The 24,761-nt window shown below is 44.0% G+C and overlaps 1 long non-coding RNA gene across 2 annotated transcripts in view; it reads left to right on the top strand.

The window, feature by feature from the left end:
• Window positions 1–4,001: 4,001 nt before the first annotated feature.
• LOC147019341 (uncharacterized) overlaps window positions 4,002–24,761 on the top strand; it is a 127,265-nt gene continuing 106,505 nt past the window's right edge. For both annotated transcript variants that reach the window (XR_015062746.1, XR_015062745.1), the window contains exon 1: window positions 4,002–4,150. This is a non-coding gene — a long non-coding RNA (uncharacterized LOC147019341). The remainder of the gene's footprint in view (window positions 4,151–24,761) is intronic.

Genomic DNA, 24,761 nt, shown 5'->3' with positions numbered 1-24,761 from the left:
GTATGATCCGTATGTATTAGCTGCACGCTTGCAGGATTGTACCATTAACCGGTCAAGGGAGAGGTGTCTCATGAGAAACGCATTAACAATAATAAAATTTAAAAAAAGTGAAAGGTTTGACAGCAACATTCGGAAATGTTGAAAATAAACACATTGGGTTATTAGTATGACTGGTTAACCTTAAACCAGCTCACGGGCAAACTGGTAAAAATATCTCTTTGTGTCACGTTTACAACCATTCCTAATCCATGCAAATAATCCACGTCCTCATTAACTCGTGATCAGCTTTGGAGGATTTCAAAGACAAGGGGTTGAAACCTTCACGTTCAAAAACATTTTCTGAACTTTACTTTTACTTATGACATTTTACCCACAACAAAGCCTTGGATCAAGGTCACCAGCTCCGAAGGTCAACCCAATGGGATATTGAATTAAATAATGTCAGGAGCGTGACACGTGGCCATTCAACATGTTCTCTGAACGAGATATGAGGACTGGACTGTATGTAGTTCAATGTTCATGGTGCCAAAAACTATATATATATATACACAATTTTATTTTCTTTTACAAATCGTGGATTTACTTCTGCAATGGAAAAAGAGACGTTGTCGAGACTTGGATGATTGGTGCCTCGTTCGTTTGTAAAGCATTGTGAGCAATCCTCAAGGCTCTTCCTCTCTTCTTTTCCTGCCCACGATGTCAGCCATCATCCCTTCATGACCCATTTAATAAATGGACACGTTCGATCGCTCTTCTCACATGTGCAAAACCTGCAGCACGCTTCGTTCCTTCATTTCTCGGGGCACGGCGAAGCCGAGGATGCAGTGCCTCTCCCAACTCCTTTTCCCGCTGTTAAAAGGTAGAAGCTTCAAATCTGGCAAAGACTCCAGCACACAATGACCTACTTTTTTGAAAGATACATTTTAGAACCTACACCCTCCTCCCCCTCCCCTTCCCCCCAACTCCACCCGGCCCACACATCCCAAAACGAATGTGAGTATACTGGACAGCCGGCTTAATGCCCCCTTTTGAATGACGGCACATTTATTGATGCACCGCCCTGACGATAAAAGGCGACAACGCTACTCCTGGATTACCGTCAATTCTTTTGGAGACGTCATAAAAAACATCTTAAAAGTTCAAATTAGAACGACACTCGTCGAGGACATACAGGTAGCGGACAAAAAAATAGGGCTGCACGTCCTGAAGCTTACCTGGATGAGGAGCAACAGTCACCCCCTGCAGACCCCTGTAGACCCTGAGTTTTCAATGCCACAAACAAACTTTGTTACATTGTAAGTGATGAAGGTTGTGGTCATGTATCAATGAAATTGTGTGTGTAGTTATGGAAAAGAGAGCAAATGCCTATTTTGGGGGGCTCAAACCCACCGAAGACCCCCATACACATTACTCAGTGGAGACCCCTCTTGTCTCCTGCTCCCACTGTTGTATGTACTGTGTGTTCGCTCTCATTCGAGCCTCAAAAGTGTATATTTTTTAAAATAATAAATAAAACCTCCGAGAGAAAGATTTCATCAATAAAGGGCAACAGTGTGCGGAAGCATGATATCTGTGCATTCATTAGAAGAGCAAGGTAAAGTAGGCAAACAATGACAGAACAATTCACTGTAAATTTCAACCTGGGGAACCGGTAGCCAGTTTGATCAAAAATGGTCCGTCGAGAACTCCACAGAGCGGGATACCAGTCAGGTTGCAGTGCACAAACTGCTTATCACACCTGGCAATGTACGTTTGTAAGTCCAGTGGGGGCAAAGAGCACAGGCAATGGACTACCAAGCAGTGGAGAAATGTGATATTGTCAGAAGAATCATCCTTCATCACGTTCTCAACAAACGGACGAGTGCACGTGTGGCACCAACTGAAAGAACCGTGAGTGCTTGGTTCCATCACTGAAGTGTTTGGGTGGTTCTGTTATGTTTTTTTTTTTTCCTGGCATGGTTTGGGTGCAGTCATTCAATTAGAAGGCAAGGTCAATGCCAATCGCTACTTTATGGGAGTGAGTGGTCATCTTCACTCCATGTTGCAGCATTTCTTTCCTGCCAGGAAGGGTGTCTTCCAGGGTGACAATGTCTCCATTCACAGAGCTCGCGTGGTCGCCCACTGGTTTGATGAGCATGGCACTGATGTTATCCATAATATAAGTCATGGCCTTCTTAGGCACCAGATCTAAACGAAATTGAGCATTTATTGGATATTCTGGAACGACGCCTGATGCAGCGTTTTACACCTCCATCAAACAGATGTGAGTTGATTGACTTTCTCATGGAGGAATGGTGCTGTATCCCTCCTGCAGAATTCCAGATGCTGGTGGACTCGATGCCATGGTACATACAGATCGTAGTGGTCGCATGTGGTGGCCCAACGCTCTATTAATCAACTTTACATTCCTGGTTCCATTTTTTTGTCCACGACCCATCGTCTTGCCTCCTGGGTTCATTCTTAACAAAAACACCATCGTCAACTGAATACGCCGCTATTATTACAAATATTATACATGACATATTGCATGCAATAAACACACACATTATACGTGACATATTACACATGTTAGGTAGGGTAAACACACATGTTATACATGACATATACACACATAATATACACACATGTTAGGTAGGGTAAACACACATGTTATACATGACATATACACACATAATATACACACATGTTAGGTAGCGTAAACACACATGTTATACATGACATATTGCACATGATGTATACACACACACACACACACACACACACACACACACACACACACACACACACACACACATTATACGTGACATATTGCACATGTTAGGTAGGGTAAACACACATGTTATACATGACATATACACACATAATATACACACATGTTAGGTAGGGTAAACACACATGTTATACATGACATATACACACATAATATACACACATGTTAGGTAGGGTAAACACACATGTTATACATGACATATACACACATAATATACACACATGTTAGGTAGGGTAAACACACATGTTATACATGACATATACACACATAATATACACACATGTTATACATGACATATTGCACATGATGTATACACACACACACACACACACACACACACACACACACACACACACACACACACACACACACACACACACACACACACACACACACACACACACACACACACACACACACACACACTGTTTTGGATCGATGGTAGCGCTAATATTCCACTGTTAGCCACAGTTATAAACATTTCGAGGAGTAATGGACCTTTCCAGTATAAAATCCTGTCGATTGGTGTTTAAACCAAGTACTTATCGCCAAAACAAATGTTGAGTTCCGCCGTCTGACAAGAAGAAAATTACAAAGGGCTCTTTTTGGTCTGTCAGTGTGAGTTTTGTGGTTTTGTTTGGCCAAGAACTTCATGAGTGTTGTTGGACGTGAAATGCTCCGCAGATGATTAGTAGATACTTCACAGGTTTATACGTGTTGGCAGAGTACCCGCCACTTGGGTGATCTTGTTCCAAGCACGCAACACGTTCTTCTGACGCATACCTTTATTTGGGCGGTGTATAGGCAACTGACAGCTGTGTGAGGAAAAATATAAATCACCCAGGTTACGTGCATGAAGCAAAAACATACCAACTGCTTATCTATCCATAATTCCAGCAATGTGTGTGTGTGTGTGTGTGTGTGTGTGTGTGTGTGTGTGTGTGTGTGTGTGTGTGTGTGTGTGTGTGTGTGTGTGTGTGTGTGTGTGTGTGTGTGTGTGTGTGTATCTGTGTGTATCTTTGTGTATCTGTGTGTGACCGCCGTTTCTCGACAACCACTGGTCCGATCTAATTGAAACTTGCCAGGTATATTGCTGGGGACCTGAGGATGTGCCTTTTCAAGGTTTGATATTAATCGGACAAGTGCTTCCCAAGTTATGGCCATTTATTTACCAACCAATGACAGGGCACGTTGCTGCGTAGGCGTGGCAGATGCGCCATTTAGTTACCAATCACAGGACGCGTTGCTGCGTAGGCCGGTGCGCGGCCGGCCGACGATGACGTCACGGGCCTTGCCGATTACGATGGGGATCGATCGGTGCCTTAGTTACCATGGCAATGGTCAATGGCAGCGAATGTCATGGCAAGCAAAGACAGTGAGGTAAACTTGATTTTAATTTTGATTTTATTTACCTCTGTGTGTGTAAGTATCACAGCAGTTGTTACTTCAATACAAGCGATAATTCGTGGAATGCATGTGAACATTCCGTACGGGCACGCACCACTTCCGGATAGTGATGACTTACTGTATTCTAGTAATTTCTTATGCCCATTTACAGATTAACACAATGCCCCAATCCAGTCGTCGTTTACGAGAGCAAAGGAATGGCCTGTGTAGTTGTTTCTGGCTCACGGTTTGAAAGTTTATTTTATTTATTATTATTATTTTTTGGTTTGCACGTACGGCCACGCACGTATAGGCACGCACGTACGTGCACATACTTGTAATTCAAAACATCTTAGTGAACTGGAAAACGTGGGGACAGGAATACTGTACAGTAATGTAAATTGTGGAGACATGTAATACCCACCCCCACCTGAAGGCGGCGCTACACGATACACATTTACATTGACGATTTGTGTTCTCATCCAGCCTCCCCCAAGACGACCACCAAAAAGGCAAAACGCTCTCCCTATACATTAATTGGGCTCACCTTGATCCTATGTAGCAAGTCTGGATGTAATCGGCCCAGAACGGTAGGAGGAGTAGCGTGACAAACAAACACACAAACACTGGTTCCTGAATTATCGTATGTGAGGACTGTAGGGACACCTGTGGGGAACCCACGTGCATAGAAAAATGTATGACATTTGGACATGTTGAGTTGGATGCTGCATGTAGCGTTTTTCAAAATTGGTGCTGACGATTGATCAGATCCAGAAATGATGTATAATGTACACAATTTATTTACTGCACATAACATGTGAACACATCATATGTGAATACTTGTCCATGCACATGTGAAATACAGTTTGTTTATAAATCCCAGATATCTGAAATGGCTGTGTTTGGTGCAAAGCCAAATTGCAACTTCACATATTGTCTCGGAAGTTGCGATATTTTTCATCATTACCTTGATGAAGCTGTTGCAGTCGAGCAGGTACGGCAAATAGTAGAGGTAATTGGACTTTCCCCTTTTCCTATTTCATTTGTTAAATGCTTCGCAGAACAGTACACGTATGGTGAGGCCAGATGACCGCAATTATACTCTTGGACAACATTATCAGATACTTCGTCCGATTTATTACGGGTGCTGTTGTATATGTTTGTGCGCTGCACACATTACCCTCCAAAGTCTTCATCGCTCGGCATCCTGTGCAAGTCTGTGTTGAAGTTCATCAGCCGTTTCGTTCTGTTCCCTCATTCTTTTTATTCATTTTGGAAATGGCAGTTCCATGGAAATGGCACTTTATAGCTGGGTTGGGATTCCAACCCTGGCAAGGTAGCTCAAAGCCGAATGTGCAATCCTTTGAGAGTCTAAGCTATCCTGGCAGGCCATAAAATAACAAATGAAATGCGATTGATTATTTGAAATGATACTTCACTTTTACTACGCTTAAGATGTGTGACGTCATCGCGTCGACGTCATCCTGCTTCACACAGCACATCATCCTGTGTGACTCGAGAATCAGAGAGTACCTAACATTTGCAACTTTTTATTGTGACTACGTTAAAAAAAACATTAAACATTAAATTGTGACGACTGTCGAAAGTGTTCAGCTCAACTAGAAAAGTCCTTGGGGGAAAGTGTGGTGAGTGGTGTTTACGGGCATTACACCATTCTGTTTCACTTAAAATGCATTTTTGTCTAAAAACACAAATTCTCTTCCTGTTTTTTTTTTTTTTTGCATTTTAAACTTACACAATCTTCGCAACGACAAAAAAAAAAAAACAAATCACATATCGAATTAGAGTTAAGATGAATTCGTGAGTGTAAGAAAGTGCGAGCCTTGCAAAAGAGACGATACGGAGTGAACAAAATGGTGGCGATTCAAATTTGAAGCCCCTCCCCAAATGGACGGACAGACAGACTGGTACAGAATATATATATATATATATATATATATATATATATATATATATATATATATATATATATATATATATATATATATATATATGAGATGCTCGTCCCTGCAAGTTGTTGATTCTGGACGATCTTTGCTGTACGGTGCATTCTGAGCATTTACTCCGACCGCCTGTCACATTTCTTTGAAATAATTTAATTCAACTAATAAAAGGGGGCTCTTTAAATTTCTAGCCTCATCTTGGTGCCAAAGTTTATTATTGTGCTAAAAAAAACCACAGATGTAAATGTGCATTTCATACTTTTATTGTTACAACCATGCAAACACCCCGCTCCACTCCCTGAAATGCACAATGGTGGGGTCCATAGATAAGCTTTGTAAAGGGGGGGGTTCCCTTCTGACTCCACATTTATTACCTCCATCATCGAAAGTGGAAGGAGGTTATGTTTTCACTCCAGTTTGTTCCGTGCGAAAATCGAAGATTTTTCAAATATGTTGGTTGTTCGTGTGCATTATTCTGTTAGTCTGTTGGTCAATCGTCGACAGGTCACAATTTTAAACTGATTGTCACGAAACTTCGCCATCTTTGAGTTTGTCATAAGCAATAAGCCGATTGTTTTTGAGGTCAAAAGGCAAACATAGGCCAAAGGTCAACAACTTTGTCAGATTTCTAAACTCCTCAATTTTCATCCAATTCGTTAAAAAAAAAATTGAACAGGATTTGCACATCAGGTCACTGAATTCAACCACCAATTATAATGTTTGAGGTCAACATGGACCAAAAGGTCAACATGGGCCAAATTTTTTAAATTGTCAATTTTCATCCAATTGATTTGAAATTTGAAGAGGATATGCATATCAGGTCACTGAATTCAACGCAGACAAGTATTATTGATGTCAGCATAGGCCAAAAGGTCAACATAGCCAAAGGTCAACAACAAAGTTGGGATTTCTAAAAAGTCCCGTGTAATTACCTTCCCCCCCCCCTCCATGAAAAACAAATGCCATGTTGAAGTGTTCCATTACCAATCAGCTTGCTGTCGCTTGCTAAGCCAACCGTTCCTTGTCAACCATTTCGTTGGAGTGCTTAAGCCACTTGGCGAGCGCTCTACAAGCTGATTGATAATGGAACACACCGTCGTACTTGCAAGGGTGTGTTCAGTTACCAAGTTGTTATTTTATATTTTTTTTGCATACATACATGAGACTTGTGGAAGAGCCAAAAGTTTATTGTGCAGTGCTCGCCAAGTGGCTTAAGCAGTCCAACGAAACCGTTGATAAGGAATGGCTGGCTGGCTGAAAAAGCCAATTGGTAATGGAACATACCCCAGATGTGCTAGACTGAAGACCCTTTTCTGTTTCTGGTGTTTGTGTAAAGAAAAGGTTTATTTCTGGTGATTTTCACCCTTTTCTCCTATTGTTGAGCTATTTTCCGTTTTTTTTTTTTTTAGCACCACTGGGGTAGTTTTTTTTTTTCATCCATGGGACAAGTGCTCTGATTTTTTTTTTTTTTAAACCTTTACCAAAAAGGAGATTGAGATTTTGAGTTCGGGGAGAACTTCTTCCCCACAAATAGAGATAACAACTACCGAAAAAAAAGCAGATTCTACAAAGCACATGTTCGCAGCACCATGGAGTATGCACCTCTCTCCTGGATGGAGTATCGGACACCCACCTGAGAACCCTGGACGATATACAATAGAAGGCTATGAAACTGAACAAGTCCAATACTGTTGGCAATGTAGACCCTCCCTCTCAAGGCAGAGCAGTGGCTGGGCTGCGTCTGCTGTTCAGAATGGACACAGGGAAAGCACCAGAACACCTGCACTCACTCGTACCACAGAAAGCAGCACCATCTTGGAGTACTGGAAGGGCTTGTGCGCTCGAAGAGCACTCTCTGGAGCCAATGAGTGACAGGAACCACAATGGAAAATGGAGTTCACACCTCTATGACGAGTCATTCCTTCCAGCTATCACTCTTATCTGGAACAGCATACCTGAGGACATTGTCTTTAGCAGCAGAGACTGAAGTCATTTTGTGGGAGGGCTCATAGACATTTGATGTGGCGACCACAATAGTATTAATAAACACCGATACCAAAATGTATCAGAATTGATACTGTTATTGTTTTGCTGTTTTTAATTTTGCATTTATTTATGAAAAAGATAAATGTCCTCGAGTGGCCCAGTCAGAGCCCCGACCTAAATCCAATCGATAACTAATCTGTGACATGACCTGAAGATTGCTGTCCATCAACGCTCCCCACGTAACTTGACTGAGCTTGAGTAGTTTTGTCCAGAAGAATGGGTATTGTCCAATCAAGGTGTGCAAAGTTGGTGGAGACCTATCCCATCAGACTCACAGCTGTAATTGCTGCCAAAGGTGTTTCCACCAAGTATAAACTCAGGGGGAGGGGGGGGTGGTGGTGGACACTTATCCAATCAATATATTCTGGTTTTGGATTTTTGATTAATTTTCTGTAATTTGGGGGAATCTCGCAACATTGTCAAACAAAACCTCTCATTATTTGCTTTTCACGATGTGTATGAAACGAGTCTCGGGACACGAATCGTCCTGAACACACTCTGTGCGGATTAATCCGTTTGCATATTTGCCAACATTGAGAGAAGAAAATGCTGTGGGATGAAATGATCCTCGGTGGGAAGGAGTCAAACGAGGGGGGGGGGAATCTGAGAGGGGGTGTGTTGGGAAATTTTGTCATCCAATTTGAACCGAAGATCGGTACTTTCATCGTGTAACATGAACCAAGGTACCATTTTCAACTCAGGATTGCTACTTTAAGCTTCGTGTTGGCTTAATGGTTCGGGTGGTTGGGCTTGGGATCCTAGGATCCTGAGTTCAAATCCCACTCGGCTGTTGAATTCATACAAGGTGGGGTTGACTCTGCCTGTCATCCTTCCGAGGTCGGCAAAATGAGTGCCAGTTTGCTGGTGTCCTGTGTTGGAGTGGTGACCCATCCAGGATTGTACCCAATAGCCAAGGAGACTGCTTAGGCAGCACCAACGCTCTGCACAGAGTATGGTCCCGATGGATGGATAGATCTGTACTTTCATTGTGTAAACTGAACCAAGGCACCAATATGAACTGAGGATGTGCTGTGAAGAAATATTGTTACGGATTTGGAAGCCTCTTGCACACAGACAGTCAGCAGTCCCAAAGTTTAGTTATTTCGTTAAGTATATATGTGTATAGTAAGAATCCATCCCCTGTGTCTAGAGGGAATTTCATGTGTGCGCTGCGAGTTATTTTGTCGTTAGTTTTTTTATATTCCCCAACAACAACATCCTGCTTCGTTCCACCACCCAACCAAACCTTCGCGCACCAACTCCATTATCCACGTGTTTTTGGCTGAAGGTGTGAACAGAGCCTCCATCGCCTCAGATCGAGGCTCCGCTCCGAAGAAGGGCAGGGAGTGTTTCCTCCAGCCAATGGGAAGCCAGAAGGCCAGAAACAACGACAGAGCCTCTTCGGGGGGGGGGGGGGGGTGGGCCACCAACACGATACCCATCCAATGGGAAGCAGAGTTACCTCAGGATGGATCCCTCCCACCTTGCAGGAGGGGTTGAATAATTGTCGGTGCAATCCGTCTGGGTCGTCTCGTCTGGTCTGTTGGCCATCTTCCGTCTTGGTGCTGGCTGGCATCTGCCGCTTCGTCTTGGTTCCTTGGCGCTTGGTGCGAGGTTGTCAGTGTGGGTTCAAGTCCCACCGTGGTGGTTGGAGCGTCCGATCTTCCCAAGCCCTTCCACAATAATCCCGAGCTCCACAAGGGCAGGTCGGCAAGCCGTGCGAACGCGGCCAGGTACCAGCAGAACTCTGACCCTACAGTTTGCCTATCCTCCCGTGCTGGAGGTCCAAATATAGGCCGGCCTGCCCCATTTATTTTTGGGTGTGTATGTCTGTCTGTGGTCAGTCTGATAAGTAGGAATTGTAAGTGTTGATTGCTCATTGTACATTGCATTTTATTCGGAATAAGTCTGCACTGTGTCTTATTATTGTAAATAAATATCTGTTAAATGTTCCAGTTCGTTGCCTGTCGTTTCTATCATTGACCCAGCATGGTTCAGGCTTGAGAATTAGTGAGGCCGTTTGTGCCGTAAGTTGTCATTTGGACCGCCGTGGCTCTGGTAATTCCCGTTCGGGTACGCCGGACCCGAGTCGGTAAATGTGACTCGGTTCGGACAGAGTTGGCCGAGGGTGTGGTTTCCCCGGTAGTTAGACAACGTGGGTACTTAGGTATATTGGAATTGGACAAGTTACCCTACCCCACGCCGTCAAAATATTGGCGTCCACGGTCCGCGAAGGGACTCGTGACCTTTGGAGTTATCCAATGGTTACGACCTTCAATTCCCAGGTGTTCGGTGGGAGACGGCCCAACCGCTCCGTCTCGCGGTCGTTATCACCACCGGAACCCGGCACCACAACAATGTGAGGTTAAAAACATTTTTTTGAGCTCTTTCAACTCCTGCAAGAATCCTTACCCCCCCCTCCTTTTTTTCTTTTTTCTATCATGGTATTTTTACCATATAGTGGATATGCTTCCAGCAAATTTTCTTTTTTTGTCAACCAAAGAAGCACACTGACTCGATGACACGACACCAATGTCATGTACATGAATTCTCCCAACATATGACAAGGTGACACTTGTTGCTGACAGGTCGTGCAGCAAGCACCGTGACGGGACTCGATCTGTGCCCTGCTGCCTCATCAAGTTAGGGACTTCGATTCACTCTTATTAATGAGCCTATATGGTCACAAATAAACAATTAGCAGGATGTTGTCCTGATGAGCCCACAACAAGGTCGAAATCTCTGCTTTTGTCGACTCATGACCAGAGGCTTTAATCTCAGTCTGTAAAGGCTCGAGGACCACACGGATGCCTCCTAGTTTGTAGGTGATGTGGTGGGATTTGTGTGTATGACATCAGCGTTGCGTCACAGAGTCAGTGTGCTTCTTTGGTTGGAGAGATTTCTAAAAAATAAAAACTGGATATGCTAGCAGGATGGCGACGATGCACAGGTGTAGCGACACTGTATCGAAAGTGAATTATCACTGGATGTGTTTGTGGATGAATGGGGTTTTGACTTGCAGAATGAATAGGATGATACAGAAAGCATCGGAGAAGGCAGCCAAGTATTACGGTTGGTACAAGGTATAAAGTGTGTTGAAAAAGTGGACTGTGGGTTGCAGACTGCGGACGGACCAACAACAACATTTGGATTTGCTGAATAAGTCCACAGAGCACCATTTGCAGCGGAATGTGGAAAAACAAACAACACACTTCAAGTGTCATTTTCAGTGTTTTATGAAATTAAAGTGTGTAACTGTAGTCTGCTTTTTACCACCACCATACACCATGAACATTGTGATCACTCCTCGATAGCACACCGCATTTACCTCTCAACTCAGGGCGGCCTTCAGCACATCGACATATCCGAACGGAGGACCTTAATCAATGACAGGATAGCTAAGGAAGAGACCGAAGTGTGGTGTGAAACACACTTGTCATGTTTCACATGTGAAGAAGGGGAGCACACCTGATGTGTATGCTTGTTCTCGCAATATGGTATTTTACCCGGCCTTTTGGATTACATCCCATGCTATCAAAGTGGAATATAAAGGTACAGTAAGTAACGACAATGCTTTTCCATCTGGCTCAAGTTGTAACTTGCAAATGCAAAAGGATGTTTATTTTATTTTATCATTTTACAATTAAAAAAGCATTGGTAATCATAGTAATCAAAACAACAGGAAACTTGTACGATCTCTCTCTCTCTCTCTCTCTCTCTCTCTCTCTCTCTCTCTCTCTCTCTCTCTCTCTCTGTCTGTCTGTCTGTCTGTCTGTCTGTCTCTCTCTCTCTCCCTCTCTCTCTCTCTGTCTGTCTGTCTGTCTGTCTCTCTCTCTCTCTCTCTCTGTCTGTCTGTCTGTCTCTCTCTCTCTCTCTCTGTCTGTCTGTCTGTCTGTCTGTCTCTCTCTCTGTCTGTCTCTCTCTCTGTCTCTCTCTCTGTCTGTCTCTCTGTCTCTCTCTCTGTCTGTCTGTCTCTCTGTCTCTCTCTCTCTGTCTGTCTCTCTGTCTCTCTCTCTCTCTCTCTCTGTCTGTCTCTCTGTCTCTCTCTCTCTCTCTCTCTCTGTCTGTCTCTCTGTCTCTCTCTCTCTCCGTCTGTCTCTCTGTCTCTCTCTCTCTCTCTCTGTCTGTCTCTCTGTCTGTCTCTCTGTCTCTCTGTCTCTCTCTCTCTCTCTGTCTGTCTCTCTCTCCACCACGTACTTTATTGAGTGATGGATTGCCAGTAGTTGTGCCATTTAAGGTTTGCCTCAGTTGGTTTGTTAAAAGTTGGAATGGCGCCAGAGTTCACAACTCTTTTACAACCCCACTTAATGCCCTCAAAACATTAAGGAATAAGGTAATCTGAACATGTCTGTCTTGCCAACAGGCCTGTTGCAAAAGCTCGCATTATCCTTGTTTGTATTTGAAAAAAATCAACACACATTTATTCCCCATCTTGCTAAAACGTGCAATAAATCCTCGTGTAAGGACGTCCTAACACTAATTCCCTTTCTCAACCTGAGAATCAGCATCCATCTAACTTCATCTTGTCCAACCACTTCTTCAGTGACCTTTTAACCGACTGGCAGATCATTCGACTCTGACGAGATATTACAAATGGCTATAATGGAGTTCAAGTGTAGAGTTTGACAAGTCTGGAGACAGCAATTGTTTACGAACGGTATTTGACGATGTAGATTGTTTCAGAAGTCAAGGCTGAGACAATGTGATAATGTTTGACCAAGTTATAAAAATGATCAACATGATGTTGTACGAGTGACAGGTTATTAGCTGCAAAATGTCGAAAACCCGGTTTCGTTCAACAACTTTAAAAATTTGACCTTTGCATAACCTTTAAAGGTCACAAAACAATGTTGTGGACATTAAAATAAGGAAACAGGATACGTGCTATAGCTTTTTGGAGTCAGTTCGTCGAAGAAGGTCGAAAACCCGGTTCGATTCCCACAACTTTGAAAATTTGACCTTTGTGAACTTTAAAGGTCAAAGGTCAAGGATTATGACCTTTGGTGCAAAACTTCCTCTGGAACATCCCAAGAACAATATAACGTCATATAGGCAAAATGGCATTTCGCACTCCTCGGATTATCCATACTTTGATGAAATCAGCGTAAAAACAAACTTGAAGGGGGCGCCACGGGCAAGGTGTTCGAGAGAGGGAAAAATGGTTTTAAGACTTTAGGTGGGGAATGAGCTCAAGATTATGCATAAAAAATATTGTCATCCTAGCTCTCAAAGTTTGGGCGGTCGTATGATTTTTATGTCAAAATTCGAAATTTTCTAAGTTCGTGACCTTGTGACCTTGACCTTGGGACGAAAATGAAAAATCGAACTCCGTGGGGCTATGCAGATGCCATTGGGCTAACCAAATACTGAAACCCCTGCCAGATTTGACAAACCCCCTAGGAGAAGATGCAAATTGAAATTGGCTACCCCCTAAAAACACAATTCGCAATTTTCTAAGTTCGTGACCTTGTGACCATGACCTTGGGACAAAAATGAAAAATCGAGATCTGTGGGGCTATGCAGGTTCCATTGGGCTAACCAAATACCGAAACCCCTGCCAGATTCGACAAACTCCCTCAGAGAAGATGTAACTTGAAACTGGCTACCCCCTAAAAACACATGTTTTTTGGGCGTGGCTCCACCCATAATGGGCGCAGCAAGCCCATTCTCCGGAAAGCACAACTAGAATTTTATCAAATGTTATCATTTTTTTAATCAAGATCCCTCCCATCCAAATTTTATCAAGATCGGATCAAAAATCACGGAGCTATGCTCGGGTCAGACAGACAGACAGACAGACAGACACACACCCATAACTAATATAGTGGTCACTTCCTCGTGAACAAATTCTTCTTCTTCTTCTACTTCTTCTTCTACTTCTTCTTCATCTTCCCTGCCATTCTGAAGCTCTGTCCATCCAGAGAGTGGAGCTTGGCTTACTGGCCTGACTCCACCCACGATTGCAACCTGAAAATTCAAGTCATACACCTGCCATTTTGCTACTCAGGTAAGCGTGAAGTGTCTTCAAGAGTGTCGTATTAGCATATTCACAATCGCCATGCCCGCCCTATAAGTTTTCCTTTCGATGTGAAACAAGCAAGTCACTGTTAAAAGAATCATCAAATATCGAAAGGTTGGAGCCTATAAACGACACATGCCATGAGAAGGTGGCACTACATTTAGGCCTCTGGCGTCAGCCTATGTGCCATTGCAATTTGAATATATCTGTACAATATAACCAGGTTTATTTTTATTTTATTTTTGGGAGCATATGAGGCAGCGGTCTGTGCCTATACACCGTCTAAAGAGAGGGAGGGTTTTGTTCGTTTTTTTTTTCATGCACTCAACAGGACTTCTGAGTTGATGTACATTTGAAGACTGAACCATGCTTTGTCTAAAGAAAGGTACGTTTTGATTACAACACATGCGGAGGAAAGAAAATAGTCATGGAGGTAATGTATTGTTGTGGTTGTGTAAAACTGCATGCCTCCAAGGTAATGGCACACAACATACATCGATTCCAAGACAGTTATTTCAACAGTATGTGTAATAGTTAGTCCCTTCCATATGTCTAGTGGGTAAAGGGAGAAGATGCGTTGCATGGTGCTCTTTCAGTTAGACCTCTTTTTTTTTTTAACCTCTTTAACCTTTAAACCTTGCAGTTCTTCCACCCGTTTTCTCTCACACGAAACACGCAAGCAAGCCAGCATGCGAGAAATCAGAAAACACCACGAGAAACCAAGCATTAGCGCTGCGAGCGCCTCCTCTGTGTTCCTGTGCATTCGCGCACCAATTTTCCATTCAAACTGCACGCCAATTCTCAACCGCCATTTCACTTCAGACCTTCATTCCACTCACCAAACTATACCACGCTCACCACAAACACTTCATATGACTGCTGGGGATCCCCGCAACAACCCACGCTTACATTTTCCACCACAAACGCAACCTTTATTCACAATTTCGTTAAAATAAACTTCAACCTCTTCCCCACAATGCCGCGTTAAAATCCTCCCTCACTACAAATGCTGCAACATGTCCCACTACTCTACAACTGCCGCAACTGCCACATGGTCATCGAACTCTCACCATAGCCTCGTAGGACACGGAGGAGACATAGGTCGGGTTATTTCGGGGCATAACTCAAAGCACGGATGTGCGCTAGAGCTCCTTTAAAGACCTACGGGTGGTGCAGGGATTTCCCTAAAATCTGACGTTTGAAGGGAGGCCAGCGCACGTTCAGGACCGGAGAGCTCATTAAAAAACCACGGCTCCATGTAAAAGTCAGCACTCTTGCGCATGGCATGGTTGGCGAGTGACTGAGCCATATATTGGTTGTGGGCGTGGCTATGACCGCGATGAACCAATGGGGAAGCTTGATTTCGCTAAGAGCCCCGTTTGATCCGATTTTTGGCTTCTCCCCTCGTCCGGGACTGAAAAAAAAGAGAGCGAATGCGACTCATTCTGAGCAGATCGCCGGGGAGATTGCAAGCAATGGAACTCGCCAAGGAGCAGAAGTCGACGGAACGAGCTGGGAGCAGAACTCGACAGATCTCGTCAGACATCGGACCTCGTCGGGGAGACAGGCGGCACAAGCACCAGCGTTGGCGCTAAGCGAGGGATGCTGCAAGTCCACGTGACCAAGCGTGGGGTCACGCATTGCTGCTGCAAGCCAGGAGTGCTCCATTTCAACGTCACTCATTAGATTACAACGACACTTACATGTACAGACTCTCACATGAATATCATAAGGTCTGTTCTCTCACACATCTTTCTTCTACCATCTATCTCTCATCTACTGTGGAAGCAAAAGAGCAATCAACGCGGGCAAGCCCGACCAACTGTTCTTCTCAGAGCAAAATCAAAGAGCGAACTGAACTGACCTGCACCTCCCATTTTTCCTCTTATACTACGCGGCATCCCACGTCTTACACTACGCCGCATCCCATGTCGTATTACATTTGCATTTCCCATACACGCACCCTAGACACCCTCTTCCCCTTTCCTTAGCATTCTGGGCTGTGCAGGTCTGCCGGCCTTGTCAGGTATTGAGAGATCGTTAATCATCAACTATTGCTATCTCTCTGGACTATCTCTAGTTTTCCTCGGGGTTTTGTATATGTTTGTGTGTGTGATGGCTCCTGTCGTAGCTTAAGTTAAGACTGTGTAAGAACTATTGGGATAACTCTGCACTGTCTTCTTTTGTAATATTGTTTGCCTTTTGCCACACCCCACAAATTCCTTGCTTTCCATGCTGTACAATCGAAATAAATTCATTTACTGCGCCACGTAACTTTCCTCGCATCCTGGTTTAAAGAAATGTGTTGTTAGAAATGTTCCCAGCTTGTTTTTGTCTTGTCCTCCATTGGTCCAGCATGGCCCGCAACATAGCTTAGCTGGGATGTTATTCCCCACGTATCTATTCCATAGCGGGTACGTACTTGGCAGTTCCGCTTGGCTGCACCTGATCCAGTAGGGAATCTAAATAACACGAGTACGTACTGAGGGTGCGATCCACGATAAGGTCACTTGTCCTTTGGTAAACGGTTGTTAGACGGAAGACCCTAAGTCACGTGGCCAAGTTATTGGCATTCGCGGTCGATTCGCGACCCACCACGACATGAAGTTATTCGTGTGTAATGGCGTGCAATTCCAGAGAGGAACACGAGACAGCTGGGTCCACGACAGTATGTTGATGCAACAAAGTATAAAAATATTAATATCTGAGGTCTTTGTTATACCGAGTGCCGTTCTCGTTTTATTACATTCCTCCACCAGGCTGAACAGTTCACGCTTTGCATCCCACTGATAGGCCGGATCTGGATTCAGACCTGAACCAAAATCAAATCGACTTGTTCTTGTCACCTACCCAACTCATCCACCTTGTTTTGACATAATCCGTCCACAACTTTTTGAAATATCATTCTATATATCGTTTTTAGCCTCATCTCTTAGCGGGGAAGAATCACTTCGGAAATGAAAAAATTCTCGTATCTGGATCCGGATCCAAATCTTCACCAAAATCGATTAGATTCGTCATTGTCACAAACCCAACATGTTCAAGCTTCGTCTGAATCCGTCCATTACTTTTTGAGATATCGTGCTGTATATCGTTTTTGTCCGATCACTTAGTGGTGAAGAATCGCTTCAATAATTCTGGTATTGGGATCCAGATCTTCACCGAGATCTAACCATTTTGTCCTCGTCACGCGCCCAACCTGCCCAACAAATTGCGTCCGAATCCGTCCACAACCTTCTGAGATATCCTGTTCACAGACAGACAGACAGACAGACAGACAGATGGGTGAAAACATAACCTTTGCCACGGAAACATCTCCAACCCGCCATTTTGATCGGGCCTTTTTGCCATACACCGGCGAAATCAATGGAAGGTTTTGGTCCGTAATATCGTTTTTAGTCCAAATTTTCAAGGCTGAATAGCGTGAAAACCCACAAGGGTGTGTTGCCTATACACTGCCCTCTTCTTTCAGGGACTTTTCAGCTGTATTATTTACAGTAGTCACAAGAAAAACGTTGCACTTCTTCATCAAATCAATGCTAACACGAGAAATAACGATACTCTGGGCAATCAGTGAGCAGAGGGGTAGAGCTTGGCTTACGCGTCGGCACCTTACACGAAGCGTTCCAAACTGCCATTTCCAAAATGAATGAAATTAAAAATAAATAAATAAAAGACTGAGTAAACAGAACGAGACGACCAATGAACGGCAACGTAGACTTGATGAGGCGGGACAACGAGACGACCAATGGACGCCGACACCGACTTGCACAGGCTCTGGATCTGGGGAATCGCTGGCGCCCATTTTGGAAAACTACGTGCGGCATCCAACTCAAGATGTCCAAATGTTGTACATGTCAATACCCGTGGGTTTCCCACGCGTACTGACCTATCTAGTATAATGATATGCTTGCTCCGTCTGTCTGTCCGTCTGTCCTTCCGTCACAAATATCGTTAAATGATGAAATCTTGCGAGATTGTTAATTCAATGTCACTTCATCGTTATTTAGTTTTAACATTGTATTTACGTATCACAAAGAAGATAAATTAATTTAGGAGCATTTATTTAAAACACAATTGGATGACTCACAATCGCTCGATAATGGCGATTCCACTGGATTTCCGCGGGACGTATCTCACGAGATTGTGAATATTGGAACCTGAAGGTAGTTTGGATAATTGTTCGACTCCAAGGTGGTGAATGGGGTGAAAGGAAAAGTTGGGAAGGTAGGAGAGCAGGTTATGAGGAGGCAGGAGTTGTTGTTGTTATTGATGTTGTTATATTGCCCTCGTAAGTTCTGCTCGGATAGGCCTGCGGTCCGGAGATAGCCGATTGATCTCTCAGGAGCGATCCAGAGATCCATCACATCTATGATGTTGTGTTCTTGTCTAAGTGTAGCCAGGACCACGCAGTCTTCCATGATGTGATTTATTGTGTGTGGGGCGGCCTGGTAGAGGTTGCGGGTGTTGGTGGTGTCGACGAATCTGTGTTTGTCGTGAAAGAGCTGTGAGTGGTGTCCATAGTGAAGGCGTGCAAGGTGAACACGATCGGACCCGTGGAGTAGTTAGTCTGTCATGGATGGGCGGGGGTTTGGGCCTAGTTTGTTGATTGCGTTTATGGTGATGTGGGTGTAGATGCGTGTTTTTTTTTTGTAGTTTCTGTTGTTCATTGGAGGTATGTTTAGGAGGATGTCACTGTAGTGTCGCTTTAACGCGTCTCGGGGCCCGTGGTTGGCTGTACATGTAGCGGCAAGGGTTATCATCAGGTTGGCACTCGTCGTTGCAAGGAACCGTGCACCTCTCATGTAGAACCTGAGGTCTCTTTGTAGCATCCAAAACAGTCATTGCGAATGAGATCTCATTTTGGGGGAAAAGAACAATACATTTACCATTCCCAAGATGGGCACAGTCACTTCATTTGACTGCTGTCCTTATATTTAGTATTCATTATGAGGTCACAGTATTCTGTAGGGTGTTACATCATCAAGGACACTGTGTGTATTTAATTCAGGAAGGCGGTTAGCCATGCTGCTCTTCCATCATCTGCATTGCACCAAACCGGTGTGCACACCGACTTCACGTCAGACTTCGTCGTCACGTCAGACTAATGCTGCCGATGGTGCAAATAGGGGCATGACGTCACAGAGCATTGTGTCCTTCAAAGTGGAAATTTAACTGATTGTCCAGTTTACAATAAAGATTCCTCGTGGTGTTCTCAAAGCCGATAAGATGACTCGGAGGTGAAATACTTGCATTTCGGCTGTCTCACGAGGGTTTGATTCCCGGCCTGACTATACAGACTCTATCGGTCGGATCTAGATTACGGAGAACTTGTTTTGTGCAATTCGCTTCTGCTGTTTGTTGGATGAGATCATAGCATTCTCGCTTTATCTCATCATTGTCTTGTTTTCTGTTTTTTTTTTTTTTCTTTTTCCTGGACTGTACCTTGCATTTGCCGGAAGATAATCAGGTTTAAAATCATGGAAGAGCCATGCCATTCATTGTTCCCAGCCCGCTGTATAAACATGTTTTTGAGATGCATGAGCTGCGACTCATTTACAACTGTTAAGAGCAGACTCTGGTGATTTGTTTCCTGCCATGGACATTCCAATTGTATCATAGTCACAAGAAAGGTTGGGGTTAAAAAGTTATGTTATAAAGTCTGCATCGAAGGTTCTGCGGTTTGAGAACTAGGAACCAAAATCTTGTGATCATGTTGGGACTTCTGATTGTCTGGCACTAATAGGGCCAACTGTGAGTCTGATATACCATATAGTGATGTGATGTGGAGGATATGATCACAATGTGCCGTCAAACGTGGGTGACAAAGTCGTAGCTGCAGTACAAGAACCTTTGGTACGTCTGTGTGCGGGCAAGCGAAGCCAGGAGAACAAACATGTGCTGTCTCGAATGGCAGCTTGGGAGAAGCTGTTCTCTGCGTTGGACTTCAGTTTACTGCCAACTATGTGGACACAATTCCACGTCCCATGTGCTGGGGTCAGTCCTCAGAAGCCAGCAACCTTGAACATTTTGCTGGATGAACCGTGGAACTGAATTGTGCTCTTCCCTATTGCCCTTCGAGCCTGCTAAAGCCAACACAGAGACGCACAGACTGCCAGTTTGATCTCAACAAGAAAGTTCAATGACATCAAGGAGCTCCCAACGTCATTCTATGCTGTGATTTTGCCCATCTGTGTCTTTTGTGTTTTATGTCAATATTTCTCTGTGCAGGGATTTAGACTAAGGCTAATTTATGTATTATGATTACTTATTACCTGGGAGGGAAGAGTTTATAATCTGCACATGATTGCGTAAGGCCTCAAAACGGCATTCAAGGCCAATGCGTAGAAAAGTAAAAACCTTTTCCAGGTTCTGAAGTACAGTACCTAGAGTCCTAGACCCCAAATTTAGGGCCTATAGGTGCTATGGTTCAGTATGAAAGAATAACGCACAAACAAGAAGAAGACATCGTGCAAAGCACGATACTTGCAAAATCCATAAAACAAATTTGACCTCAAAAATATTTGGTGGTTGGATTCAATGACCAAATATGCAACTTGTTTTCAAATTTCAAGTCAATCGGATGAAAATTGAGGATTTTAGAATTCACACCTTAGTTGTTGACCTTTGGTCTATGTTGACCTTTTGACCTCAAAAACAATATGCTTCTTCCTTATTACAGACTGTACCATCTGGTGAAGTTTCGTGAAGATCGGTTTGAAATTGTGACCTGTAGGCAATAGACAGACAGACAGACAAACAGAATAACAAAATCGACTGACTAATATATTTGAAAAATCTTCGATTTTCCAAATAACAAACAGACATTACTGCACCGTAGTCCCAAGGAAGCCAGATATCTCACACACACACACACACACACACACACACACACACACACACACACACACACACACACACACACACACACACACACACACACACACACACACACACACACACACACACACACACACACACACTGGTAAGTACTCACAAAAGTTATTTTATTTGAAGTTATAAATTTAACTTATAAACAATTTACTGATTTCCCAACGACCCGGATCATCAGCTGAACACCGTTTTTCATCGAGATTTCGATCCTTTCAGCCCAGAACCTCTCCAAACGGTGGACCCACAACCCCGGTCACAGGTCCACATGAGTAGATTACTTAACATCAATGGACCCACAACCTCAAAATAGTGTCCAGACACAGTCAGTCAACACAGCAATGCAATATCCTTATTCAAACTTATATAATAATTATTACTTTTATTTAAAGTATTACGATATATGACGAACTTTAATCATACACCACTTTATATGATAATATATTGAGCGATAAACACTTTACCTTGTCGACATGTCCATGACACAGCACCTCCATCTAACCACAGACTCAAACTGTCATTGAAATATTCAAACTATCATTGATAACCGATTTTAACACGCTGCACTGCGTATCCTAGCAATCACCAACAAATTATTTTAATGCTTATTTATAATGTATTTTATAAATAATATTTATTTATTTGTTGTATTTTCATCTCAATTCCTCCATTATTTAATACTGTTGTGGTTGACGAAATTCACAAACCACCATTCAGGTCCCTTAGGTGAGATATCTCTGTAAGTATATGTGTCGTTAGGCCCAAACCCGTTGTCTAGAGGGAATAAATGTCATTCATGCGGGCTGCGACTCTTCAGGATAGCCGTTTTTCTTTTACTATCTTTATTTTGGACCAGCCGCCATTATCACCACCACCAACCACGTCTCAACAGCCATCACAACAACCACCCACCACAACGCCGCTTCACCACAACCGCCACAACCTTTACCGTCACAACTCGCCACCATCGCATCACCGTCATCTCGCGCCACTCGTGGGCACCGATGCTGGACTCGTGCGGGGCGCGCACCGAGCAGCGTGTTCAAAAAACATCACGGACTTTCCGCAGAAAGACGGATCAAAAACGACTCACGCCCACTTTTGTTCCGTCCAATCGGTGAGCGAGGGGAGATTTGGCCCCGCCTCCAGGGCGTTGGAGGGCGGTTGCTATATGCAAATTCATGGATCAAAAAGCATTCACGCCCACTTTTCCTCGGGCCAATGGGGAGAGAGGTGAAGGGTCGGAGGCAGAGGGTCAAGGGTAAAAGAGCGAAGCCACGGGGCTTATAAAAACGACTGCGTTCGTCAGAGTTCAGTTCAGTTGGAAGTTGAGTAGGAGTTGAGGTGGAAGTTGAGTTGAGTGTGCAGAGTTCAAGAGAGTCGTCGGTGGAGCTGGAAAGAAGTGGTACTAGTCGGAGTGAAGAGGACGGAGCTGTGGAGAGGTGACAGCGGCGAAGGCGGACGAGGGGGTGCTCGCGTCGGTGCCGGGAGCTGCACACCAGAGAGGCCAGCAACGCGACCGAGGTTGAGGAGGAGACGCTCGCCGCGGGACCCGAGACAGGGTTATATCCTCCTTTCCCCGAGCATCAGCAACCCCCTCCTGTTTCCCCCCGCGCTGAGATAGTGCGACAAAGGGGGCCCCCTTCCCACCCCCTACCAGACACTGTCCGCGAGGCCCGCGGAGTTGAGGCACCACCGCCGCTCCGCGTCTCATCATCAGACGGGTAGGCCCGACACGGTCTCGGCCCCAGGCCCGCCTACCCCCCCTCATCCTGGAGGGTGGTTCTCTTTTCTTTTGCTTTGGGAATATGTGTTGTCGGCGCCGTCTGTGAAGTAAAATTGTATGTGTTGCCGTGTGCCGGTAGTCGGATAGATCTGCATTGTTGCATTTGCTTTGTGTGTAATATTGCATTGTCTTCTTCTTTTACATGTGCTTTTGGTGGAATTGTATATGTGTGCTTTCCGTTCATCGCGAAATAAATGTGCTTATTGTTGAACTGTTTTCCCGCTTCGCTTCGTCATTTCTTTCATTGAATCCCTATCTTGCTTCACGTAAAGGGTTGGTCGTGGGCTAAGACGCCCGATAATTAATCGAACCGTCGAGGCCGACGAATAACACTGCTCGGTTATCCCAATAGTACGGAACGGGTCGCTTAAGTGGCCCGTGTCCGAAGTCGACCTGCGGCGAGGTGCGATCGCCCGGTCTACCCTCCGTGTGGGTACTTAGGTAGGTCGAATTTGGCGAGCAACCCTATCCCACGCGGCGGCCGATTGGCACGATCGCGGTGAGACCGAAAGGTCCAGCCGTGACTGGTTCCCGGCGTTAGTCCGAGAGGGTCACGACTGGATTGTCCGTCCGGTGGGCGACGTGCCGCGATTCGAGTTACGTGGCCGTTCGCACGCCGGCGGGCGCGAATCCGCAACAATACTATATATATATATATATATACTTACATGTTTAATCAATAATATTAAGTAAAAATTTTTTAATGTTCGCCTTTTGCTCAATTTTTGTATTTTATTTGTTTGTTCTCATCAATTCTTGATATTGTTTGTTTGCTTTCTCCAACTTGTTCTTCCCATGAGCCAAAAGCTCTGACGGAACGTTCCATTGGGTCTTTGCTGTGCAATTTGATTTCGCATTGGTCGTTATCTGAGAAACAGACATTTAATCCTTAAAATAACAAACAGCTTGTGTGCAAAGATGACGAGTGTCTCGGTTTGAAAAACAGGTGACAATGGGCTTTGTCCACAGTAAAGCTCACTAAATATTAAGTGTGGATGAGGTTTTGGAGACAACTATCACTGACAGTTAATTCAGAGAAGAGTGATAAAATGAGTCCACAGTTGGCCGACAGGCACCACCAATTGCGGGGTATGTTCACTGCCTCGTTTGTTTTCCAGTGATGGAAAACTGTTATTTCAGATGCGGTAGATTGTTTTCAAATTTGGTTTCAATCACGTGTAAAGTAATACGCTAAATAAATAACTAAAGAGGTAATTGGCAAAGATCTCATTACCCGAGCTCCGTCTCATTCACATGATCAAAGGGCATGATTATGGGGCATCACACAAGAACAATTTTCTTTTTAATTTGTGTCAAGCACCCGAATGAAGTTTTTATTTTTATTTTTTTTAAAGTTAAGACCCTCCTTGTAAAGAGCAGTCTGAGTGGGGGTAGTCTCTGTACAATTGGGTTGTCACACAAATAAATATGGCACACCTCTGTTACACTGTCACTCAAACTTTCTCAGGTATTTTACTCTGCTCCTACCCAATTCCATATCCGGGCGATGTATGACGTCATCGCACTGATGCAGAATGAAGGGAGTACTCAGTTTTTACTCCGTTTGTTTGTTGGCTTGTCGCTCGACTACCGTTATTCTCAGGTTTTCCGTCTGTCTGTATGTATGTAATGGACAGCTCTGGAGGCCAGAGGAGTCAACCAATTTTGATGAAACTTGACAGGTAGGTTCATACCAGGATCTAGTTCTATGCTTTTGAGCACCGTTGCTATGGACGCCACCATTGCCGAGCAATGGGACTTTGAAATTTTTGAAAAAATCCGAAAAATATTTTTATATATATTTTTTTTCGAAAATAAAAAAATCGGCTCCGCGCTTTTATGCGCACTATAATCAACCTCTTTGTCAAAAAATTTCAGCCCGATCTGTCAAAAACTGTA

The sequence above is a fragment of the Eptatretus burgeri genome, chromosome 10 (assembly GCF_056783735.1).
Source record: "Eptatretus burgeri isolate ZD-2024b chromosome 10, Ebu_testis_v1, whole genome shotgun sequence".
Taxonomy (NCBI): domain Eukaryota; kingdom Metazoa; phylum Chordata; class Myxini; order Myxiniformes; family Myxinidae; genus Eptatretus; species Eptatretus burgeri.
This window is presented reverse-complemented; position numbering and strand designations above follow the sequence as displayed.